The sequence below is a fragment of the Globicephala melas genome, chromosome 7, assembly GCF_963455315.2.
Source record: "Globicephala melas chromosome 7, mGloMel1.2, whole genome shotgun sequence".
NCBI lineage: Eukaryota > Metazoa > Chordata > Mammalia > Artiodactyla > Delphinidae > Globicephala > Globicephala melas.
In genome coordinates, this window is record NC_083320.1 from 16311743 (window position 1) to 16334018 (window position 22276).

At 39.5% G+C, this 22276-nt stretch overlaps 1 long non-coding RNA gene across 4 annotated transcripts in view; it reads right to left on the reverse strand.

The window, feature by feature from the left end:
• Positions 1-22276, reverse strand: part of LOC132597558 (uncharacterized) — a 124141-nt gene that overhangs the window by 64181 nt on the left and 37684 nt on the right. The gene's annotated exons all lie outside the window — the stretch shown is intronic.

Sequence of the window (22276 nt, forward strand, 5' to 3'; positions counted from 1 at the left end):
TTCATAAAGCAAAATCATGAAGCGTGTCTTAATATGGAAAATATTTTTGTAATAGAATTTTTTAATGGAATTTAAACTATGTGGGAGCATGCAGGAGACTTTAATTTTTGATTGTTGATCCTACTCCTGTTCAGATTACCTTTCCCCGTAATTGTCAGATTACCTTTCCCCGTAATTGCGTAATTTACTGTCTTTTAAGCCATCTTCCTCTTAACAAATTCAGACTTCTCCAAGACACAGCCATTCCCTTTAGGTCCTGAGGGGATTTTACAATGAGCAGTCAATGGCACAATGATCTTCCTTTCCTTGCCACTAGTTCAGAGTCCCTATTTCTCTTCTCCCACTGCCCACCCCACTAGTCACATGCCTAGTTCATAATTTCTTCTTCTTCCCATATAATTATAACTGCATCTAATATCTTCTTCCTCTGCTTTGCCCCTGAACTTGATGCTAAGTTTGCTTTAGCACACTATAAGCATGGTGGCAAAGCACCTGTGACAATTTCTAAGGGGTGGCTAATTGTAATCTTGAAGTGTCTTTTTAAAAATTTTGGCCATGCTGCGCTGCTTGAGGGATCTCAGTTCCACTACCAGGAATTGAACCCCGGGCCACGGCAGTGAAAGTGCTGAATTCTAACCACTAGACCACGCGGGAACTCCCTCAGATGTCTTTTCTTTTTCTTTTTTTTTTATTTTGCGGTACGCGGGCCTCTCACTGTTGTGGCCTCTCCCGTTGCGGAGCACAGGCTCCGGACGCGCAGGCTCAGCGGCCATGGCTCACGGGCCCGGCCGCTCCGCAGCACGTGGGATCCTCCCGGACCGGGGCACAAACCCGCGTCCCCTGCATCGGCAGGCGGACTCTCAACCACTGCGCCACCAGGGAAGCCCGGAGGTCTTTTCTTGATTCAAACAGTTAGCTAAGGTTCTGGGTGGTAATCTTGATAGAAGGAAAATTCTTTCTAATTAAAAAAAGCAAAAAGTTATATATATGTATAGTTACTATATGTAAATATAAAATAATAAATATGAAAACAAATTCATATATTATATTACCTTTATAATTATAATATATTATACATAATATATACATATAATATAACTGGGTGGGGAGAGACAGACAGAAACAGCTCCTTTATGTACCTAATAAGGTATTAAAAAACCGAGTGTAAGATAAGATCTCTTCCCTCAAAGATCACTCAGTCTTACTGATTTGCACTTCAATATTATGTTTTGAACTTTTTTCCATATGAATTTCACTTTCAAATTTCTGTGAAACCTTCATCTCCTACTGATACAATATGAAAAAATGTTTTTGGCATTTGTCTTGAGGAAGGAAGCAAAATAAAATAAGAATTTTCTTTAGAAAACCAGCACAAATTTATGTAACCTGTCACATTTCATATTCAGCTTGGCTGTTAGGATCCATAGATCCAAATATTGTGCTTAATTACAACATATATTTAAACTATGGTTGGCATGTTTGTGTCTTGGTTTTTTCTCAACTGTGTTTTCTTTTTTTTTTTTTTTTTTTGCTGTACGCGGGCCTCTCACTGTTGTGGCCTGGATCTTCCCGGACCGGGGCACGAACCCATGTCCCCTGCATTGGCAGGTGGACTCTCAACCACTGCACCACCAGGGAAGCACGTGTTTTCTCTTTTAAAAAGCAACTTAAAGTCATTTTTGAAAGAAGCAGAGTACAGCTAAGTTAAACAAATTGATTTAAAGTGTGCCTTTAAGGAGAAAAATCTTAATTAAGGGAAAGTGTTTTTTTATGGGATGACTATATGCTTGGGATGACTATATAGGTTCAGAAAATGTAGAAATAGTACAATTAAAAAGATAGGAGAACAAAGAGACAAGCAAAAAGTTTTTAATTGTTATCAATAGTCATATTGGTGGTAACAATATGAGTATGATTATTTAGAGACTATGTATGTAATGTGGAATAAAGTTAATGAGCAATTATGGAATATTCTAATTCCATCGTGTTCAGCGTCCTAGAGAACCAGGATAGAGAATAAAGGAGACACATATGTAACAGATAAGAGGTTAAGTGAAAAACGCTAGAGCCTTGAATTTGAACTGGAATCATTAGTATAAATTCATGAAGCAATTTCTCTTAATAATAATAATAATGTATAAATTCAATATAATTCCAATCAAAAATCCCAGTAGAATTTTTTTGTGGAAATCAACAACCTGACTCTAAAATGTGTTTGATAAAGCAAAGGAACGAAAATAGCCGGAACAATTTTGAAAAAGAACAAAGTTGAACCACTCACAATACTTGATTTCAAGACTTGCTATAAACTACAGTAATCAAGACAATGTGGTAATGGCAAAAGGATAAATGATCAGTGAAATGGAATAGAGTCCAGAAATAGACACACACATATGTGGATTAATTCATTCGTTTCAAAGTTGAAAAGGCAATTTAGTGGAGAAAGGACAGTCTTTTCATCAAATGGTGCTGGAACAATTAGATATCCATATGCAAATTCAAACTGTGATCCATATCTTACACCATACACAAAAAAATTAACTCAAAACACATCATAGACTTAATGGGAAACCTAAAACTGTAAAATTTCTAGAAGAAAGCATAGGAGAAAATCTTGACTCTGCAGTATCGTCTATATGCCCTCCAGAAACAAGGAAGATTTCAGTCTGTTTACATTGTCGCCTGGAATTTGCTGGATGTCTGATCCACGGGTAGTAGAAAATGGTGTTTCTGGGAGTAGCCTCTGACTATGGGAATCATGTGGTCCAAAATGGCTCCAAACATGCTTCAGCCTTTATGATCCAGCAGCGGCAGTTGTAATACAGCCATTGATTTGGCGCAGTGGAGAAAATCATATTATCCTCTAGCTTTTCCCATTCTTGCAAATAGCCCTGCTGGGCCTAAACAGCCATTTGGAGCCAGCCTACTTTCTGTCCTGTGAGTGAGACGGGGGAGCTCTTCTGGCCCAAGGATGGAAGAAATGTTCCCTTCCCTTCCCCACTGACGCTGTTTTGCAGCCTCTCTCTTGCTAGTGCTCTGTAGCAGCTGTTCCTTTTCTTTGCTGTGTATATGTCTCCTTTTTATCTTGGCAGACAGGGCCATTTCTTTGAAATAAAGCCCCCTTCTCTGTTGCAAGTGACCTTGAGACATGCAGTGCTATCATTTCCCAGCTGTATTAGTGACTCCAAATTCAATTGCAAGGATTTGAAAGCTTTCCCTTGTCCACCTTGCATTCACTTGCCTTCGTTTAAGTGTCCTACAATTGCTTTGGGATCCTTGTATCCATTTTAGCATGTGTCTAACTTAGCCAAAGAGAATTGCAGCAAGCTTGGCTTCAATGCCTGGGGGCTGGCAGGGATCCAGGGCATCATAGTTGGGGCCTCTGTCATGTCTTTGGATGCTGTGAATAGCCAGTGATGGGAAAAGAGGAAAATGTCATGCTAGGACCTCGGGATCCAGATCATGCAAATCATTTAAAAAGAGATAGTAGAGATTCAATTACTCACAGTATATGGGACCAAGAGTGCTTTCCCAACAGTAAACTGGAATAATAAGCAATGATAAGCATGTTTTAAAATGCAGATGCATGCTTCTGTGGGGAGGAAGGTGATCTCCATGTCTTACTCTTCCACCATCTTCCCGGAAGCCCAGTTGCATGCTTCTGATTGATGGGTGGGACGGTATACACAGTGATCCCACTGAAACATGCTATTTATGGTTGCCATCAATTATCCTGGTGTTTGTCAAGGAACAGCCTTGTGAAACCTAGCTTCCTCATTTGTAAAATTGACATTTTTTCAGAACAGGACTTCTAGGCCACCTGCTTAGTGAGTATTCAGAAATATATTTGATTCAGCTGCCCATGATTTTGTGTCTTTTATCCCACAAATCCTATCCAAAAAAAAAAGAAAATGAGAAATAGGTTTCATCTCTAGTGCCCAGGATAATCAAACAGTCAAGGCTGCCTGGGTTGCAAAGGATTCTAAAAACTGTGCTTAGGATCACCTAGGCACAGGATGGAGGAACGGTAGCAGGTATGTTTTTGAAATGACATCCCAGCCTGTGGGTTTATCCATATTACATTCTCACGCCCTGTGTCTGGTCTATCTGATTCCCTACCTCCACGGTTCTCCCTCTTGGTGGAATTCAGGCTGCCTGAATAACAGCTCTTCTACTAACAGAATTTAAAAGACATTCACAACCTCCTATCTGTTTGAAATTTTAACAGATTTTAGTTACAGGGGAGACTGACAGGATTAACAATAGAATTAGGGGTTCAAATTAAGCAAAATCTCAAAAAATAAATTATATGCAGTCTTTATTGAAAAGTAAATGGGTTAGTCCTGTATTCTGATATCTCTAAGAATCCTTTTTTGAGCATTCCTGGGAGAGCCATAAACTCTCTTTTTGCCCCTCTTACACTGTTCCATTCCACTGAAAAGAAACACCATCGCTTAGTACTACAATTTTCTGGACATGATCAAGAACATTAATAAATGTCACTTAGGAGGACAGTCAAGGATCTCAATGTTCAAAGGAGATTAATTTATATTGCAAGTGACACTATAAAGCTAATTACATTTTTCTCCAAATTTAGCTACTAATCTCCTTTCTTTAAACAGGAAAGATCACCCTCACTCATTATGTGGAAATGTACTCAATACAGAAAAACATTTTAAATTCCAGGGTTGTCTAATCAGCCAAAATATCAACCAAGATTTGCATGAAAGATTCACTATCATTGACTGGAAATAATTTTTACTGTCCTTTTATACTAAGTGCACGTACTATGTTTTCTCTGTCCATCAGGGCTTTTGGAGTTTTAAATTTCAAATGTTTACCTGATGACATTTAGTGAAATTCAGTCTTTTGAGCTCAGGAAAGTGACACTATCTCTCTAGTGTTTCCTCATGGATTTAACTAGCCACTTGTAGGAGCTCAGGCCCAGGTGTAGGCCCATACTCAACGTGTATGTTGAGTGTGTGTGTGTGTGTGTGAGTGTCTAGATGCTTGGTGGGGTGATTTTCAGTTTTCCCTAGACAGACACACAGAGTGTTGGGAGGATAGACGTGAAGATGGGGGAGTGAGCCCTGGGGAATCCCAGGCCAGTATAGGCTTGGCTGTATTCTGCTTTGTCCTGCAAAGGGTTCCTGGACCCAATTCCAACATGTATGGAGACTTCCCCATACCAACAAGCAATTCTCAGATGCCAGCAGGGTGTCTGAGAATTCAACTCAATTTGACACTATCTACCCAGAGATAGACTCTGATTCAGCAGGTAAAGGGCTCAGTCCCACAGGGCCACCCTTCACTTCCAAGGTAACAAGCCCAAATTGTTACCTCTGCTTCTGACCAACTGACTATAAATCAGAGGTTCTCACGACCCCCTCCTTGGGTTCGATTAATTTGCTAGAACAGCTCACAGAACTTAGGAAAACTCATTACTCACTAGATTATTGATTTATTATAAAAAGATATTAAGGGATGCAAATCAACAGCCAGATGATGAGAAACATAGGGTGAGGTCCCAAACAAAGGAGCTCGTGTCCCCATGAAGCATGGGGCCCAGCACAGTGGTACGCAGCAGCGTTCTGGTTCCCCAATGTGGAAGCTCTCTGAGAAAGGATAAAAAGCTGTCCTTTGGGTTTTTTATGGAGGTTTTATTATATAGTCATGATTGACTAAATCATTGGCCAATGCCAATTGATTCAACCTGCAGCCCCCTCTCTCTTCCCTAGAAATCAGGGGATGGGACTGAAAGTTTCAACCCTCTAATCACAGCATTGCTTCTCCTGGCAACCAGGCCCCACCCTTGGGTGGCATGCAAAAGTTATCTTTCCTGAAGCATTTTCAGGAACCAAAGACAGGAGACCAAATATTATACCATTGCTCTTATCACTCAGGAAATACCAAGGGTTTTAGGAGCTGTGAGCCAGAAACTGTGGATGAAGACCATATATACTTGGTCTATATACGATAAATATATATTTGGTCATCCGAATGAGCAGCTATATATTTTTCCTATAAATCACAAAACTGCATACCTCTTAGCCTGACCAGGATTTATTCTACTCATTCTAGTGGCTCTCTTATCAAGGGTGTGGAGCAGACCTCTTTCATATTTCCAGATGCCTAAATGTTACGGGTAAATTCCTAAAGTTTACTTTAAATATGGAGAGCACTTAAAAAATATAATGCAGACGCCATTATGGGATTCTTGAAAGTAGCCTTTTTAGATCTTGATATTTGTCATGAGACAGTATCTGTACTTACTTTCTTGCCTAAATTAACAATTCTTTTTAGTTGTAGCCCTAGTGCCTGCAATTGAGCACAGTACAGGGTAGACCGTGAATAAATGTCATTGCAGGACTAAAGTTATTCAATATTAGTAATAACATTTTTAAATGTTATCTCCTTAGACTCATAGAATTCCAGAACTTCAAGAGAACTTCGAGTTTATCCTGCCCAAACCCTTTATTTTAAAGTAAGGAAACTCAGTATATGCATAACTGCATCACTTTGCTGTACACCTGAAACTAACACAACATGGTAAACTGACTCTACTCCAATACAAAATAAAAATTTAGTTTAAAAATGAGTAAATAAATAAAGGAAATCCAGACTTAGAGAATCTTACTTCTAGGTCTTAATATGATGACAGGGAAACTACTTAAAGATCATCTCACAGACAGAAGTAAATCTGGGCCTGGAGCTCAGGTGTCCTGACTCCTGTTGAGTCTCTTATCCTTCCCTCTCTTTGATTTAGCATCCTGTTAAAAATAAAAGCCATATTTCCATTTTTCCTGGTGATGTTTCTATGTATTGGAATATAGGAAGGCACAAAGGGAACCTTTCATGAAAATGGCCTGTGCCCTAGAAAAATGTGAGGGCTACTCTTATAAAAAGATACTATTTTCCTTCCTATTGCTCTGAAATTATTTTTTATAACATCAAGCCCAAATGTCTCTGTCCTTTGTCCCCCAGACGTCTGACAACTTTGTGGAAAAAAGGTACCATAGAAAATGTCTCCCTGTGAGGCCCTTACATTGAGGCCACCATCATCAGCCATATTTAGGTGGTGAAAATGGAAAGTTACTTCCTTAAAAACAATGACATGATATCCTACATATAGGAATCATATCAGTCAATTGTTCACTATATTTGGTGATAAAATTCAGAAGTACTGGGATGAGGGCATTAGTGAGTTATTTTTGTTTAAACTCTCTGCATTTTCCCTAGAGATTCTGCCTTCTGTCAGGATTGAGTTGTTTGGGCTTTAATATTTGTCATCAAACAAATGGCTTTGATCTCATAGATGCCATAGAGAGACAGGGGGGAAGAGCCTCATTACTCAGAGAGAAAACAAATTTCATGGGCTGCAGGCATACGTTCTGAATGTCAAGGCCCTATGCCATTGTCATTCTTAAAACAGAAATTGAAGGACCTGCAGAGAAGTATGTTTCCCTAAAAGGCAGTTCACCATGGGAGGAATGACAGATCAGCATCTACATGGTTAAGTTGGGTTTTCCTGATTCAATGCATTGGCTGGGGAATGATCACAAATTCTTGTGCCTTGCCAGATGTCACCTTAGATGCACCTCTGCGAGTCCACGAGACACAGCTGTTTAAGGCCAGAGCTAGGTCTTCTCTGCCTTCCCCCTGCTCCAGTCTGGCACACAGTGAGTGCTAAGCAGAAGTGAGTGCTCAGAAAGAACCCCTTTATAGCAAATAGAACTGGAGTCTAGGCCAGTGGTTCCCAAGTGAGGGTGATTTTGCCACCACCCCGAAAGCAGCAGAGACATTTTTAGTTGTCACAACTTGGGAACGGGGGTGCTCTTAGTGTCTAGAGAGTACAGGCCAGGCATCCTGCTAAATATCCTACATCGTGCAGGGCAGCCCCTCAACAAAGACGTATCTGGTCCAAATTGGCATTAGTGCTGAGGCTGAGAAACCCTGCAGACACTATGAGAGGGAAAGGCTATCCCTGACTCCTCAGGTTTGCTTTCCACTGGATGTCGTTCCATCAGTTCAACCCCACAGCCTTGCTCTGCTCCCCGACAGAGAAGAGGGAGAGTTCCTCAGATTGGCGAGATGTGGCTGAGGACCTGGGCATGCAGGGACCAGCCCTTTCTTCCCGCCTTTCTTCTAGGGGATGCGTGGCTCACAAGCTTCTGCTCTGCTCCTCCACAACACAAGCACTACAGCCCAGGCCCCAGGAGGTCCCACCCAGCCTGAACCTGAGCAGGTGCGTCAGTCTAATTTTGCGGTTCAGTACCAGGGAGCCCATTGTTTCTCCACACCTAAGGCAAGTATAAACCTCTTACTTGGTTCAGAATTCAGGCAGCGAAAATAAGCACTATTTATGGTCACCCAAGTTTCCCAAATAGGCCGTGTTTATATTCATTAAGACCTATATATTTGTTTCATTAGAACCATCCTGCGCTATCTCACCCCGGGGCCAAGGAGTGCGGGACGTGGATTTTTCCTCAGTGGACAGTCGCTCCCAGGAGCAGGTTCTGCCTAGACAGATATGCTGTGATACGCTCTTGCTATCAGGAAATGGCCCTACATTGTTGGGAAGCAGGGGACTTAAAGATACATTTGAAGTCATCATCCAGCCAGCACTGCTGTGACAGACATGAGTCATTTCAGAAACGGAGGTTTCTGATTAAAGACTGAACTGGATTTGATAACATGGAGAGTGCAGCCCTCATTGGTAGGTTGCAGGGAAGGTGATGTTTGCTCAGACTGAACAGATGTGGAGGGTGGCAAAAAACAGGCCCTTTCCAGGACATGGGCCTCAGATGTCTTCGCTGTACTTAGAGCAGAAGTTTACACATTTTCATTAGACGCTCTAGGTCTGTGAGAAGATTATTTCATATTGTCACTCTCCCATAATGATAAGTCTAGGATAAAAGCATCTTCTTAAAATGCTCTCGCCAAAATGGACAGAGAAAAATGACGTTAGTGGTTTCCATTTCTCACAGCTCTGTTTAAAGCTTTTCCCCCTAGACACATTTGTTTTATTTTTAGTGTTTTCCCTATAACATCATTGATTATATCTGATTCATAATTAGCTTAGAAAATATGAGTAAGACTTGGGATTTCCATTGAATACTTAGATTTGGGAAAGACAATATTGACGGTTTTGTCCGCTCAAGTTAGTACCTCTAAGTGGACTTAGAGCATTCTCCAGTTTTACTTTACCCATTTTACTAGATGGAATAAAATTGATATTTGATGTTGAGCAAAAAATATTTATTTGTTTTCCCCCAATCATTATTGTTCATTTATAGCTCTTTCATCATTTCTTCCAGTTGTTAAGATTGAGCTAACATCACTAACATCTCCAGCAGCATCATTACTATGGTAACAGCCCTCAATACTTGAGTACCTACTTTGTATCACAAATTGCCCTGGGTACTTTACACAATATTTCCTTTAAATCTTATAATAACCCCATGTAATGGGTGTTATATCCCAGATTTTTCAGGCAAGAAAACTGAATCTCAGAGAAGTTAAGTAGTTTACTCAAGGTCATATAACTATGAGGGAAGAGTCTGGATTCAGTCTGAGGTTTGCCTGACTCTTTTATCAGGGCTATAGATATAAGATCATATCAGCAAGGCACAGGGCAATTCAACCCACATCAGTTAAGTGCTTTTTCTGTGGCATGCCCTATATTAGCTACTGCCAGGAATAATTAAATGGCAACTGAAGAATCCCTGACCTCAAGGATTATCCTCAACAAGGAGGTGGAGAATACAGGTGTGGAGGTAAAATGTTTCTCAACATTTTTACCAATGTACTACTGAGGGCAGAAAAAGTTATCTTGTAATTCAGAGGATCTGAACATGTGGCCCCAAATGACTGCAATGGGCGTGGCACGTCTTTGAAGTACTGCTGTAGGTTAATATATATTTATTTATATATTACATTTTACTCCATAACAGATCCATGTTATTTTAATGTTAAAATTAGTTACCATTGACTAGAATGGGTGCTCCCAGTAGATGCAGTACTTTCTCCATGTGATTTCATGTTGTCCTGGAGCATCACACTGCTGTGACTATCTACAGGGTGAGTCAGAAAATTGGAGACCCAGAAGAGAGGATGGGCTAGAGGATGGCCCTTTGGAGGTCTTGGCATAGAGGTGTGTATATTTTTCAAGTGAGAGGAACATGAATAATTGTGACCAAGAGTGTGAAGAGTAGTAGATTAAATTATTAGCTCCAGCACTTCACTCCCCTCTGCATCTATAACTTTTGCCATGAGACTTTGTAGTTCTTCCGACTAGAGTTAAAGGAGTCCCTCTGCCCCCTGTCATTGGCCTTGGACATGTGACTTTTATTAGCCAATGAGATATTTGCAAATATAACACAAACAGAGGCCTGAAATATATGCAGGTAACCCAGAATGCTGTCCATGCCTTGGCACCAACCCCAGCTGAGCCCAGCCTCAATCAGGTGACCTCACTGACCTACAGGAACATGAGTAAGAACACTATCAGTTCATATCTGCGAGACACAGAACAATTCAACCAACATCCATTGAATGCTTCTTTGTGTGTCCCCTCACTGCCCTGTGCTAGGTACTGTCAGGAATAATAATGTGGCAACTGAGAATTCCTTCCAGATTGTTGTTAACCATTGCATTTGGGCCAGCTTGTTTCACAGAAAACCTAACAGATCTCTCGAACTTCAAATACTATCCTTTCATTCCATAAATATGTGAGTACCCACCCCATACCAGGACCTGCTGGGGATGTGATCTTAAATAAAGCAGACATGCTACCTGATCTCACAGAGCTTACAGTCATGAACCTATCTTTCTTTGTGTTAAAAAGAAAAGTAATTCTTTCATACTGCAAGTCATTACCCTCCACCATCTACTGCTTTTAAAATTAAACTCAAGTCTTGAAAGTATTCACAGTCATAACATTTCAGGGAAAAAAGCTATGGTGTAGAAAATAGACAATGTGCTGAGTTTGGGGTTTTGTTTTTCATTTTTTCTGCAAAGCCAAGCAGTATAATTGGAAAATATAGTGTCTGAATGCAATAAATAGTCCGTGGCTTTCTGAACGTATGAAGATGAGTGTGTGTGTGTGTGTGTGTGTGTGTGTGTGTGTGCATGTATGCATATAGGAAATCTCAATAAATGGCATATCAACTATTCAGTTACCCAACTGCAAAACCCACACGTTATCTTTGACTCATCTTATCCGAGTTTTTCCAAATATCCTGTGAATAAGTAGACTTTTGCATCATAGTGTCATCCTAACCAAGCCATTACCATCTGCCCCTTGGATTATGAGGCAATAACATCTTAACAGGTCTCTGATTTCTCTCCGTCTTCTCTCCTTGTCTAGTCTACATCAAAAGATTTATCAAAAATATAAAACTGACCTTTAACTCTTATGCATGATGCCCTTTGATGTTTTCCTATTCCTGTAGAATGAAGTCCAAGCTTTTTAGGACACAAAACAAGACCTTCCATATCTCAGCACTGCCACCTCCCCTCCTATGACTCTGCCTCAGACGCGGGCATCAGTAAGTAGACACATCATTAGGGCAGGCATAAGGGTGATGCAAGCAAGGTGTCTAAGGACACAGACTTTAAGGAGGTACTGACTCTTGGGATCACACAAGCACACCTGAGAATGAGTGCCTCCCTGAATGTTGTGCCCTAAGGGTCTTGCTTGCTTCAAGCTGGTCTCCTCCTTGAACTTCATGCTGTTTTATAGCTTCCACTTCTTGACTCATATGGTTGCCTTTGCTGGAACACTATTTTCACCTTCCTTTTCCTGCCAATTCTCACTCACATATTTTAGATTGGGTTTAACTGAGCATCTCCTGGGAAGCATTTTCTGACTCCCCAGGTTGATGTAAGTTTACTTATACCTTCTATGCTCCCACTTCTATCTTTTTTCTTTCATTTTTTTTAATTGAAGTATAGTTGATTTACAATGTCATGCCAATCTCTGCTGTACAGCAAAGTGACTCAGTTATACACACATTCTTTTTTATATTCTTTTCCATTATGGTTTTCCACAGGATGTTGAATACAGTTCCCTGTGCTACACAGTGGGACCTTGCTGGTTATCCATTCTAAATGTAATAGTTTGCATCTACCCACCCCAAACTTCCAGTCCATCCCTTCCCCACCCCGCCTCCCCCTTGGCAACCAAAAGTTTGTTCTCTATGTCTATGAGTCTGTTTCTGTTTTGTAGAGAGGTTCATTTGTGCCATATTTTAGATTCCACATGTAAGTGTTATCACCATATGGCATTTGTCTTTCTCTTTCTGACTTACTTTAGTTAGTATGATAATCTCTAATTGCATCCATGTTGCTGCGATTGGGCTTACTTCAGTCTTACCACTTACCATATCGGGTGAAAACTGCTTATCACCCGTGCCCCAACCCATTGACTCTAAATTCTCTTAAGATGAAGTGTTTTTATACTCATCTTTGTGACATAAAGCTCTAGGCCAGTCATCCTTGAAACTCTCCCTCTTCTGAGTGATCTAATCTATCACTAAATCATGTGACCATTACCCCCAGACATCTTTCAAGGCCATCAACCTCTCTCCATATCCACTCAAACCACAAGGCCGTCATTATCTCTTACCTGTACTATTACATTAGCTTCTTATCAGGCCTTCCCATGTCCATTCACACATATCCCCAGCCCAGCACCTTCATTTGTTCTTTTCATTGTAGCCATGGTAAGCTTTGGAAATTGTAAGTAGGATTATGCCCCCAAACTTCAATGGCTTCTTATTGTTCTTAGGACACGAATTTATATCCTTATGTTGGTCTACAGCCCTCTTGCACAGTCTGACCCTGTATGACCTCTACAGCCAATCTCACTCAATTTGAGCCATTTTTTTTCATATTCCATGCAGTTGCCCCACCTAATGATCTGGATACAGGCAGGTCCTACTGATTAGAATGTTTCACCCCCTCCAGTATTTCACAGGATTAATAGTTCCTTCTCCTCATGTCAGTCCAAGAATCACTAGGTCAAGCCTCCTTGAAAACTCAATCTAGGTCAAGTTTCCTGCTACTCATTTTCCTAGTTCTATGTTCTTTTCCTTCAAAATACTCATCTCAGTTCAAAATCTCATGTTTCTGGGCAATTATTTTTGTTTAATGGCATCTAATTTTCTTTGTGTTCATAAAAAAAAATAAAAATTTATCATGTAAATTTTCAAGCATGTACAAAGTAGAATATAATGGAACCCCCAGTTCCTTCTCCCTGCCTTAACAATTAACAACATATGTATCTTTTATCTTTTGTATCTTTTATACTGCCCTACTTCCTCCCCAAATATTATTTTATCCTTAAATTTTATCCTTAAATACCTTAGCTTGTACCTCTAGAAAATAAGAACTCTTTCTTTAAAAAAAATCCACAAAACATTTTCACACTCTTAGATTGCCAAAAATTAATGGGTTTTTAAAAATTATCAAATATCCTGTTAGTGTTCAAATATGATGTGAGATTTATATTTAATTTTTGACACCCCATCATATTAAGATCAGGGACAATCTACCCAATACAACACATGCCACATAGTAGATACTCAAATATTGCTGAAAGTGACTGAATAAATTGATTGTTGCTTAATAAATATTTATGAATATCTATGAACTGGTCACAAGAGCTCAAGGATACCTGGGGAGCAAGTCCCAAAGAAGACCAGTTAAAGAAACTGCTACCCCTTTCTTCACTCCATGTGGGACAAGCCTCCTCTTCAGTTGGCATTCTGGCCCTTGGAGCAAGATGGCACTCTGGGACAGACTCAGAGGCAAGGAAAGGTGTCAAAGCTTTGCCCTTGCGATAACCTGCTATCACCTTTGAGTGAGACTAATGAATGACAGAGTGCTTCCTATCACAGGACAGCTTTACTTTTGCAAAAATTATAAACAGAAACCTCCATTAAATAGTCAGGAGACCAGAAGCAGGAGCTCTCCCACCTTACTATGATAGCCAAGCCCAAGAGGAAGAAAAAAAGACTTCTTTTCTGGCAACTACTCAACCAATGAAAAGCCATGGAATTTTTGTTTATTATAGCCTTCTCAACTTTCTTTTCCTCCCTATAAAAAATTGTCTTTTCCTTGCCCTGCAGGGACTTGTGTGTGGCTCGCCATGGTCACAGACCCAGAATTACAATTCTTTGTTGATCCTGAATAAACCCATTTTGCTGGAAAAATAACTGGAAGTCTGTTGTTTTAGGTCAGCACTCTCTTTCTTCCCATCAGTCTCTTTTTCCCATTCCCAAAGAGCACTGGACTCTAAAAGTAGTGTCCACTAGTCAGAGGTGGTTGAACCAGGCATTGTAGGGATTGGTGGTTGGTCAGGAAACTTTGTGTCTCTGTACAGACACTTCAACATGGTCTGAGTATGTTATTAAGAAGCTCAGGTTTATCTCATCTCACCACCGGGGAGGAGAACAGTTATAGTCAAATTTCGTCACAGGAGAAGAAAAAGCTGTAATGCTTATTACTTCTACTCTCTTTTACTTTTATTTTTTATATATATAGTTTATATATTTCCTCTTATAAAAATAGTACTTACCCCTAGATGTGATTTTTCATTCTTTCATAAGCAGTTTTCCACATTATAATAAACCTTTGGTATTATCTTTTACTCCACTATATTCTATTAAATGGCATTTCCAAACTTTTTATGGTGAAAATTTAGTTTGCTTCCATCTCTGAATTATTATAAATAATGCTTTGATAAACAACTTTGTACATAAATCTTTTTCTGTATCAAAGATAATTTTCTTAGGGTTGATTCCCAGAAGTAGAATGACTGGGTCAAAGAACATGAACAATTTTAAAGCTTATATAAGCCTATTACCAAATGGCTTAGAAAGCATTGTTCATTTTTATAAAATTAATGTGCCTTTAAATTAAATTTAATTTTGAAGTAACTTTTATTGTTTTTATATTGCATAAATAGCCCATATTTATTATAGAAAACTTAGACGATACAAATATGTAACAAGAAATAAATTAGAATCAGGAGCAATTCCAACACTCAGAGTTAACCACACAACATCCTATTGCATAGACTTCCAGATATTTCTTTATGTTTATAAGCAATGAGATTATATTGTGCATATATATATATCAAGTTCTATAAGGTCTGAAAGAAGAAACATCACAGATCACTACTTATAACAAGGATATGTTTCAGGGGTACATAGAGACACAGAGTAACTAGAGAAGCTGTTTCATCAGAAATACAGTCATTACAGATCCAAGTGCTTCCAGGACAAGGATTTGGCTGGGCCAAATGAAGAAGCAGATTAGGGCATTCTCTTAATACATCGATTCCTAATCCATTAAATGCTTTTAGCATTTTCACTTCCTGAAAGAGAGATTTGATTGGGTTTGTTTGCTATCCTCCATATGGGCCACTTCTACATCACTTTTGGAGAGGGTTCATTTCCTCTTTTATATCCAGCCTATTTATATTTACCTTGTGTTCTTGCATGGAGGCTTTCAATCTGTGGAGAGAGTCATATGACTGCTTTCACTCCTGCCAGGCAATTTATGAAGCAAAGAACTAATTCAGGCACTTTTCTCTGACATGATAGAGGGAGGATGTATATTTTTTAAATGTCACTCACATTAATGTCAGTATAACATTGTTTTGTAATTCGCTTTATTAATTTAACACTGAATCTTCAGCACTAACTTTAAGCATTCCATCATTATGAATGTGCCAGAAATTATTTAGGCCATTTCTTATAGCCCAACACCAGGTTTCTTCTAATTTGAAGCTATAATTTTTTAAATGAGAAAAGAGAGGCTTTGTAGATGAATTATTTTTGGTTTCTTTCTGTGCTAACATGTCTTTACCCATCTGTTTTATTTTAATTTTCCTAAGGCATTTTATTTTAGGTGTGCATCTTAAACAAATCTGCAATTTTTGTTTTTTAATAGAAGAGTTTTCCTATTTACATTAATTTTAATAACCAAATATGTATTATCTATTTTCTTTTTAAAATAAATTTATTTAAACAAAACAAAACCAGTTACCCATTTCTTCCACCCCTATTTTCTTTCCTACCTACCTGTTTTGTTGTGTTCTATGCATTCTGATTGTTTTTCTCCTTTTAATCTCATTTGTTATATCACTCAAGTCTTATTTGGAAATAATACATTGTCTGATTTGGAAAAATACATTCCGCTTTTCTGCTAGCTACCTTTGAGGCAAAAAAAAAAAAAAAAAGCTTCTCTAACAAATGAGAAATAACATCTTTGAATGCTTTTCACAGAGGCTCATACATTTAGGAAGAAATGAATTCCTTTATCTCCTGAACTTACCAACCATAATTTTATAGGAATAAATGACTTTTATAGGAATAAACAGATCATTAGGGATAAATAGACACATTTGATTCCTCCTTGCTCAAGAATTTCAAGAAAATGTAAAATTCCAAGAATTTTAATGTTTTCATTAAGTTTTATAACCATTTTTACAACCATTATTTATATATAAATTATGATAAACTGACTTTATCATCATCATTTTATATATCTTCCTTATTCTTTAGTGCATTATTTTGTTTAACTTAGTAATCAGCTATAATATGTTTTTATTTAATTTAATTAGGAAAGATATGTGGATGCTCTATTTTTTGAGTGCTTGCTTGTCTTAGAATAGGAGAATTTTTAAATTTAATCTTCTAATACCTGAACTGGTTTTCCGTCCTAGCCAATCTGCTATTCGCTGCCTTCATTTCATTTTAAAATTAAACTTGTATGGAAATCCAGTCTTCTCTAACTTTCTTCTTTCCCATTTTATTATTCAATATCCTAAGGAGTTGTATTGATAGTATACTTTTGGTAATTTCTAATTTGTGGTTTTTTGTTGCTTTTAAATTGGTTTCATATAGAAGCATCTAATCTCATTCCTCAGATTGGTCCTGAGGGTCAAAATAGGCCTTCAGAGTATTTTCAGATGTCTTGTGATTTTTTTTCTATATTCTTAACTTATAGTTGATAAAGTGTGTATTAGGGTGCCCTAATAATATTATATATGTAAGTGTGTGTAGGAGGGAGAGGGTCATCTTTATGTATCCAATCCTCAGAGCTTAGTTGGCTTCTTTCAGAGATTCTGTAAGACCCTATAAAAACCCTATTTATGCTCAGTTAAGGGGAAAAGAAACATTTACTTTTGTAGTATGTGTTGTTGTTTGTTATTGAATCTTTATGTTTGTTTACGTGTGCAGTTAACTCTGAATCAGAGTTCAAGTTACATGTAGGGATTAAATGGTGCTACAGTCAGAGGCAGACCTGTCAAAACATGTTGCAGGGGCTTCCCTTCCCTGGTGGCGTAGTGGTTGAGAGTCCGCCTGCCAATGCAGGGGACATGGGTTCATGCCCCGGTCCGGGAGGATCCCACATGCCGCGGAGCGGCTGGGCCCGTGAGCCATGGCCGCTGAGCCTGCGCGTACGGAGCCTGTGCTCTGCAATGGGAGAGGCCACAACAGTGAGAGGCCCGCGTACCGCAAAAAAAACAAAAAACAAACAAACAAACAAAAACATATTACCGTGTGGTTTTTTTAAAAAATAAATTTATTTGTTTTTTGGCTGCGTTGGGTCTTCACTGCTGTGCGCAGCCTTTCTCTAGTTGCGGCGAGTGTAGGCTACCCTTCGTTGCGGTGCGTGGGCTTCTCCTTGCGGTGCTTTCTCTTTGTTTCGGAGCACGGGTTCTAGGCGCGCGGGCTTCAGTGATTGTGGTACGTGGGCTCAGCAGCTGTGGCTCGCGGGCTCTAGAGCGCAGGCTCAGTAGCTGTGGCGTGCAGGCTTAGGTGCTCCGTGGCATGTGGGATCTTCCCAGACCAGGGCTCGAACCCGTGCCCACTGCACTGGCAGGCGGATTCTTAACCACTGCACCATCAGAGAAGCCCTACAGTGTTTTTTCAATCGTGGTTTTTGTTGCATTTTTTAGTCATCTGTGGTACACTTCTGAATATTTACTCTCACTCTATCTTTCATCTATGCTGTTCACATAATCTTTATATTTTTATAGATTCAAACTTGTTAATTGTTTAATGAAAAAAATACGGAATTTCTTGTCTTGCTTATTAGGGCGCTCTCCATCTCAGAAGTTTAACCAATATTTGCCTGTATTTCCCTTTGATGTTTTAAATTTACATGGCTATTCAATCCTCCTGCAAGTTAGTTTTGGATGTATTATGAGATAGAAATCCTTCACTAGTTTGTCTCAGATAGCTAGCCAACTGTTCCAATGCTGTATTGAATAATCCATCACTTTTCCATGGGCCTGTCATGCTACCTTTATCACGTACATCTTCACATGAACTTGCCTTTACTTCTGTACTTCAGATTTCAATTATAGCCATCAATGTCTAGATTTCAATGCCATATTTTGCTAATAATCTGCCATTATCAAAGTCTTTTGATTATAGCTGCTTTTAATCCAGGGTATTAAGTTATCTCTTAAAGTACAGCTAGTCCTTTACAAAAATTCATTTGTAATGCATAGAATTTATTATCATTATTTACTCTGCATTTTACAAGTCATTATTCCCCATGGATTTTTATTGTCGTTCCCTATCTTGCATTCTCAATCTGATTTAATTTTCATTGGCTAAAGTAATTCCTCGGGTCTTTACGAGACTTCTTTGGTGGTATACTTTCTGAAGTTCTGTACATCTGAAAATGTTCTCCTTTTTCCGCCACAGCTGAAGGATGTCTTTGCTGGTTATAGAAATCTTGGGATTTACAAGTGCGTGTACATTGTTCAACTATTATTTTAGCTTCGAGGTTTACAAAAGAGAAATCTGATACTTCTCTGATTGTCTTATGTAAGTAGCCTTTTGTTTTGTTTTGTTTTCTGTCTAAAAAGAGGGCCAAAGCACATCTGGCCAGCTGCTTCTTTCAGTCAATAAAGTTTTACTGGGACACAGCCATAGCTATTTATTTACATATTGTCAAGAGCTGCTTTCACTTGCTATAAGGCAGAGTTGAGTAATTGCAACAGGAACCATACGGCCCACAAAACCTAAAATATTTGCTACCTGGACTTTTACAGGAAAAGTTTGCCAACCCCTTCCCTAACCTAACTCACAAGAATAACTGTCCATTGAGAGCATTTCGGACCTGAGAGAAGAGCAGCGGAGAAGATATTTTGGAGCTTGGCATCTTCAGACAGTGCACCATGAATATGTCCTCCTACAAATATGGGAGACCAACCTTGCAAACCCTGCTCTGAAAGGATGAACATGTCAAACATATGATACCCAGATGGGTCTGCAGCAACTGTGATTCCAAACAGCTTACCGGTGCCAACTTCATTCTCTCTGAGTGAGGTAGGCGCTGGGAGGAGAGAGGAGGACGACCTTTTTGAATGGCTTTCTGCATTCTGTGGCAGATCCAGCTGTCATGTTATTGAAGTTGCTGATGCCCCGAGAGTAACACTTCCTTTAGGGCAGCACAATCTTGCTTGTGGAAGAGGTTTAATTTATAAGCCGTCTAATTTAATTTTCTCTGTTTGGACAGACTGTAATTTGGTGCTAGAAAGAAACCCTTCAGAGAGTTTTGTTGTCTTAGCAGACAATGACATGGCTTCAGGTTGCCCTACCTCAGAGCCCCAGTGCTCACACATTTGTGGCAGATATACATGCTTTATCTCTTTAGTTGCTATTTCAAATCAGCACTTGGGTGATAGCAATTTAGGCAGACAAGATAGCTCGTCTAATTCTACTTATGCCAAATTACGTTTGGTACAAGGGAGCAGAACAATTTAAATTATAGAATCCAAAAAAATACAACTTCTTTCAGAGCTCCTAATTGGAAAAGGTAACATATTCAGTAATCCCCTGGGACTCTGGAAGAGCTAGTTCATCTCAGCAGAAGGAGCAAATATTATCAAAGACCAGTGTGCTTAGCTCACTCCACACAGGGACAGATTCGCCAAAGGAATCGGGCTTTTAGAATACTGCATTTAATCTAAATTTCCTGTCTGTTCCATCACGAATTTAACTTGCCTAAACCACTGAGCAAGTAACACGAGTTTCAAGACCATTCTGTAGTTCACTGTTTTCATATGTGTCTATAAATAGTCCAAGAATCTTAGCAGGAGAAGAAATCAAGCCCATCTGTTTTGGAGACTCAGAAAAGCTCCCCTTTCCCATCACTCAGTGCTTTGCATAGAGCTCTGAAAAAGCAGTTTAATTTGAGTCAAGTCGGGCACTCTTCAAATTCTAATTTATTTTATTGAACAAACACTGGCACAGTGCTTACTTAGATATCAGGCACTGTTCTGAGCACCTGACAAATTGAAATATTTAATCTTCACAACAGCCCTATTAGGACAGGTACTGTTATTAAAATCCATTTTACAGATGAGGAAACTGAGAAACAGAGAGGTTAAGTAATTTGCCCAAGCTCGTGGAAATAGGAAAAGTCAGGATTGGAATTTGTATTCAGGAAGCCTGGATTCAGAGCCCAAACCCTTAACCACTGCTCCCTCGGCGCCACTTCCTTCAGCATCGCTCACCACCAAAGGGAAATCCTTGCGCATCATGGCTTCTGAGAAAGCAGCACCACCGTGAGCTCTCCTGCCACGGATTTCCTAGAGCGTTTATCAGTTCCTCCAACTCTCCACTGAGGAGTCTTGTCTTGTGCTGTTAAATAACAATTCAGATGATATGCTATAAATCTTACTCTTTAAATTTTCTTGGGCAGGGTACAAACCCAGTACTGTGCTCCATATATACAAACTGACTTCTTCATTGATCCTTTTTGTTTTGGGGGTTATTTGGCTCTGTGGATATTTTACTTACTAAGAATGGAAGTGTGTCTTTGAGATGTGTTTACCTGGGGAAGTTTGCTGGTATAACATTACAGACATCTCCTAGAAAGATGAAGAAATCTCAGTCCAAGTGTTTTGAGGGCTTTGAGACCTCTGATTTCAAGGGCCCTTGCCATTTTCAAATGGACATTTGTGGTTCTGATTATCTATTGATAAGCCAAATTCCACAGTGTATAATATTATTTCCCCCCTTGGCATGAACTAGAATCACATGTGTTCCGAAGTTGGTGTATGAGAGAAAATCACTGAGCTAGAGAGAGACTTGCTTATCAGCCAACTTCCCTCTAAATGCAGCTTTGTGCCTTCTTTTTTCAACATATGATCTTATCTAAATCCCCAAAAAACTTGTAACATAAGAACACGAATTGGGGACTTCCCTGGGGCACAGTGGTTAAGCTCCGTGCTCCCAGTGCAGGGGGCCAGGGTTCGATACCTGTTCAGGGAACTAGATCCCACATCATGCCTCCACTAAGAGTTCGCATGCCACAACTAAAGAGCTGGTGAGCCACAACTAAGGAGCCCACAAGCAGCAACTAAGGAGCATGCCTGCTGCAACTAAGACCCAGTGCAACCAAAATTTAAAAATAAATTAAAAACTAAATAAATAAATATTAAAAAATAAAATTTAAAAAATTTAAAAATAAAAAATAATTAAATATAAACAAGCAGTGTAAATTTAAAAAAAAAGAACACTAATTGTGTAGTGGTTATTTGCAAATACTACTTTGAGAATTGTGAGGGTCTCAGGATACAGTCCTGGAGAATATCAAGGTTCTATTATAGTTAGTAATTTATGGGTTGATTCTACCATAGGCCATGAATCTTCAAACACATTTATAGCAGTGGAACTGTCTCTAAAATGAAAAATTACACAGAACCCCAAAACTAAAAGACAGAGCTCTTCAACTTGGCCTCCACAGACTTTCTAGAACACAGTCTGAAAAGAACTGCCGTAGGTCAAGTACACATACTAGTGCTCTGTGTTGGTTAGGCAGGGGACAGTCAGTAGCTGAAAATGGGCAGACACTCCATTTTTTATGAGTTCATGAGTATGTAGCTTTAATTTTCATTGAATACTTTCACTTGCAAAGATGGCAGTTGGATACCCTGGTGGCACAGTGGTTAGGAATCTGCCTGCCAATGCAGGGGGACAGGAGTTCAAGCCCTGGTACGGGAGGATCCCACATGCTGCAGAACAACTAAGCCCGTGCGCCACAACTACTGAGCCTGCGCTCTAGAGCCCACAAGCCACAATTACTGAGCCTGCGTGCTACAACTGCTGAAGCCTGCGCACCTAGAGCCCATGCTCCGCAACAAGAGAGGCCACCACAGTGAGAAGCCCGTGCACCGCAACAAAGAGTAGCCCCTGCTTGCTGCAACTAGAGAAAGCCCGCGCACAGCAACGAAGACCCA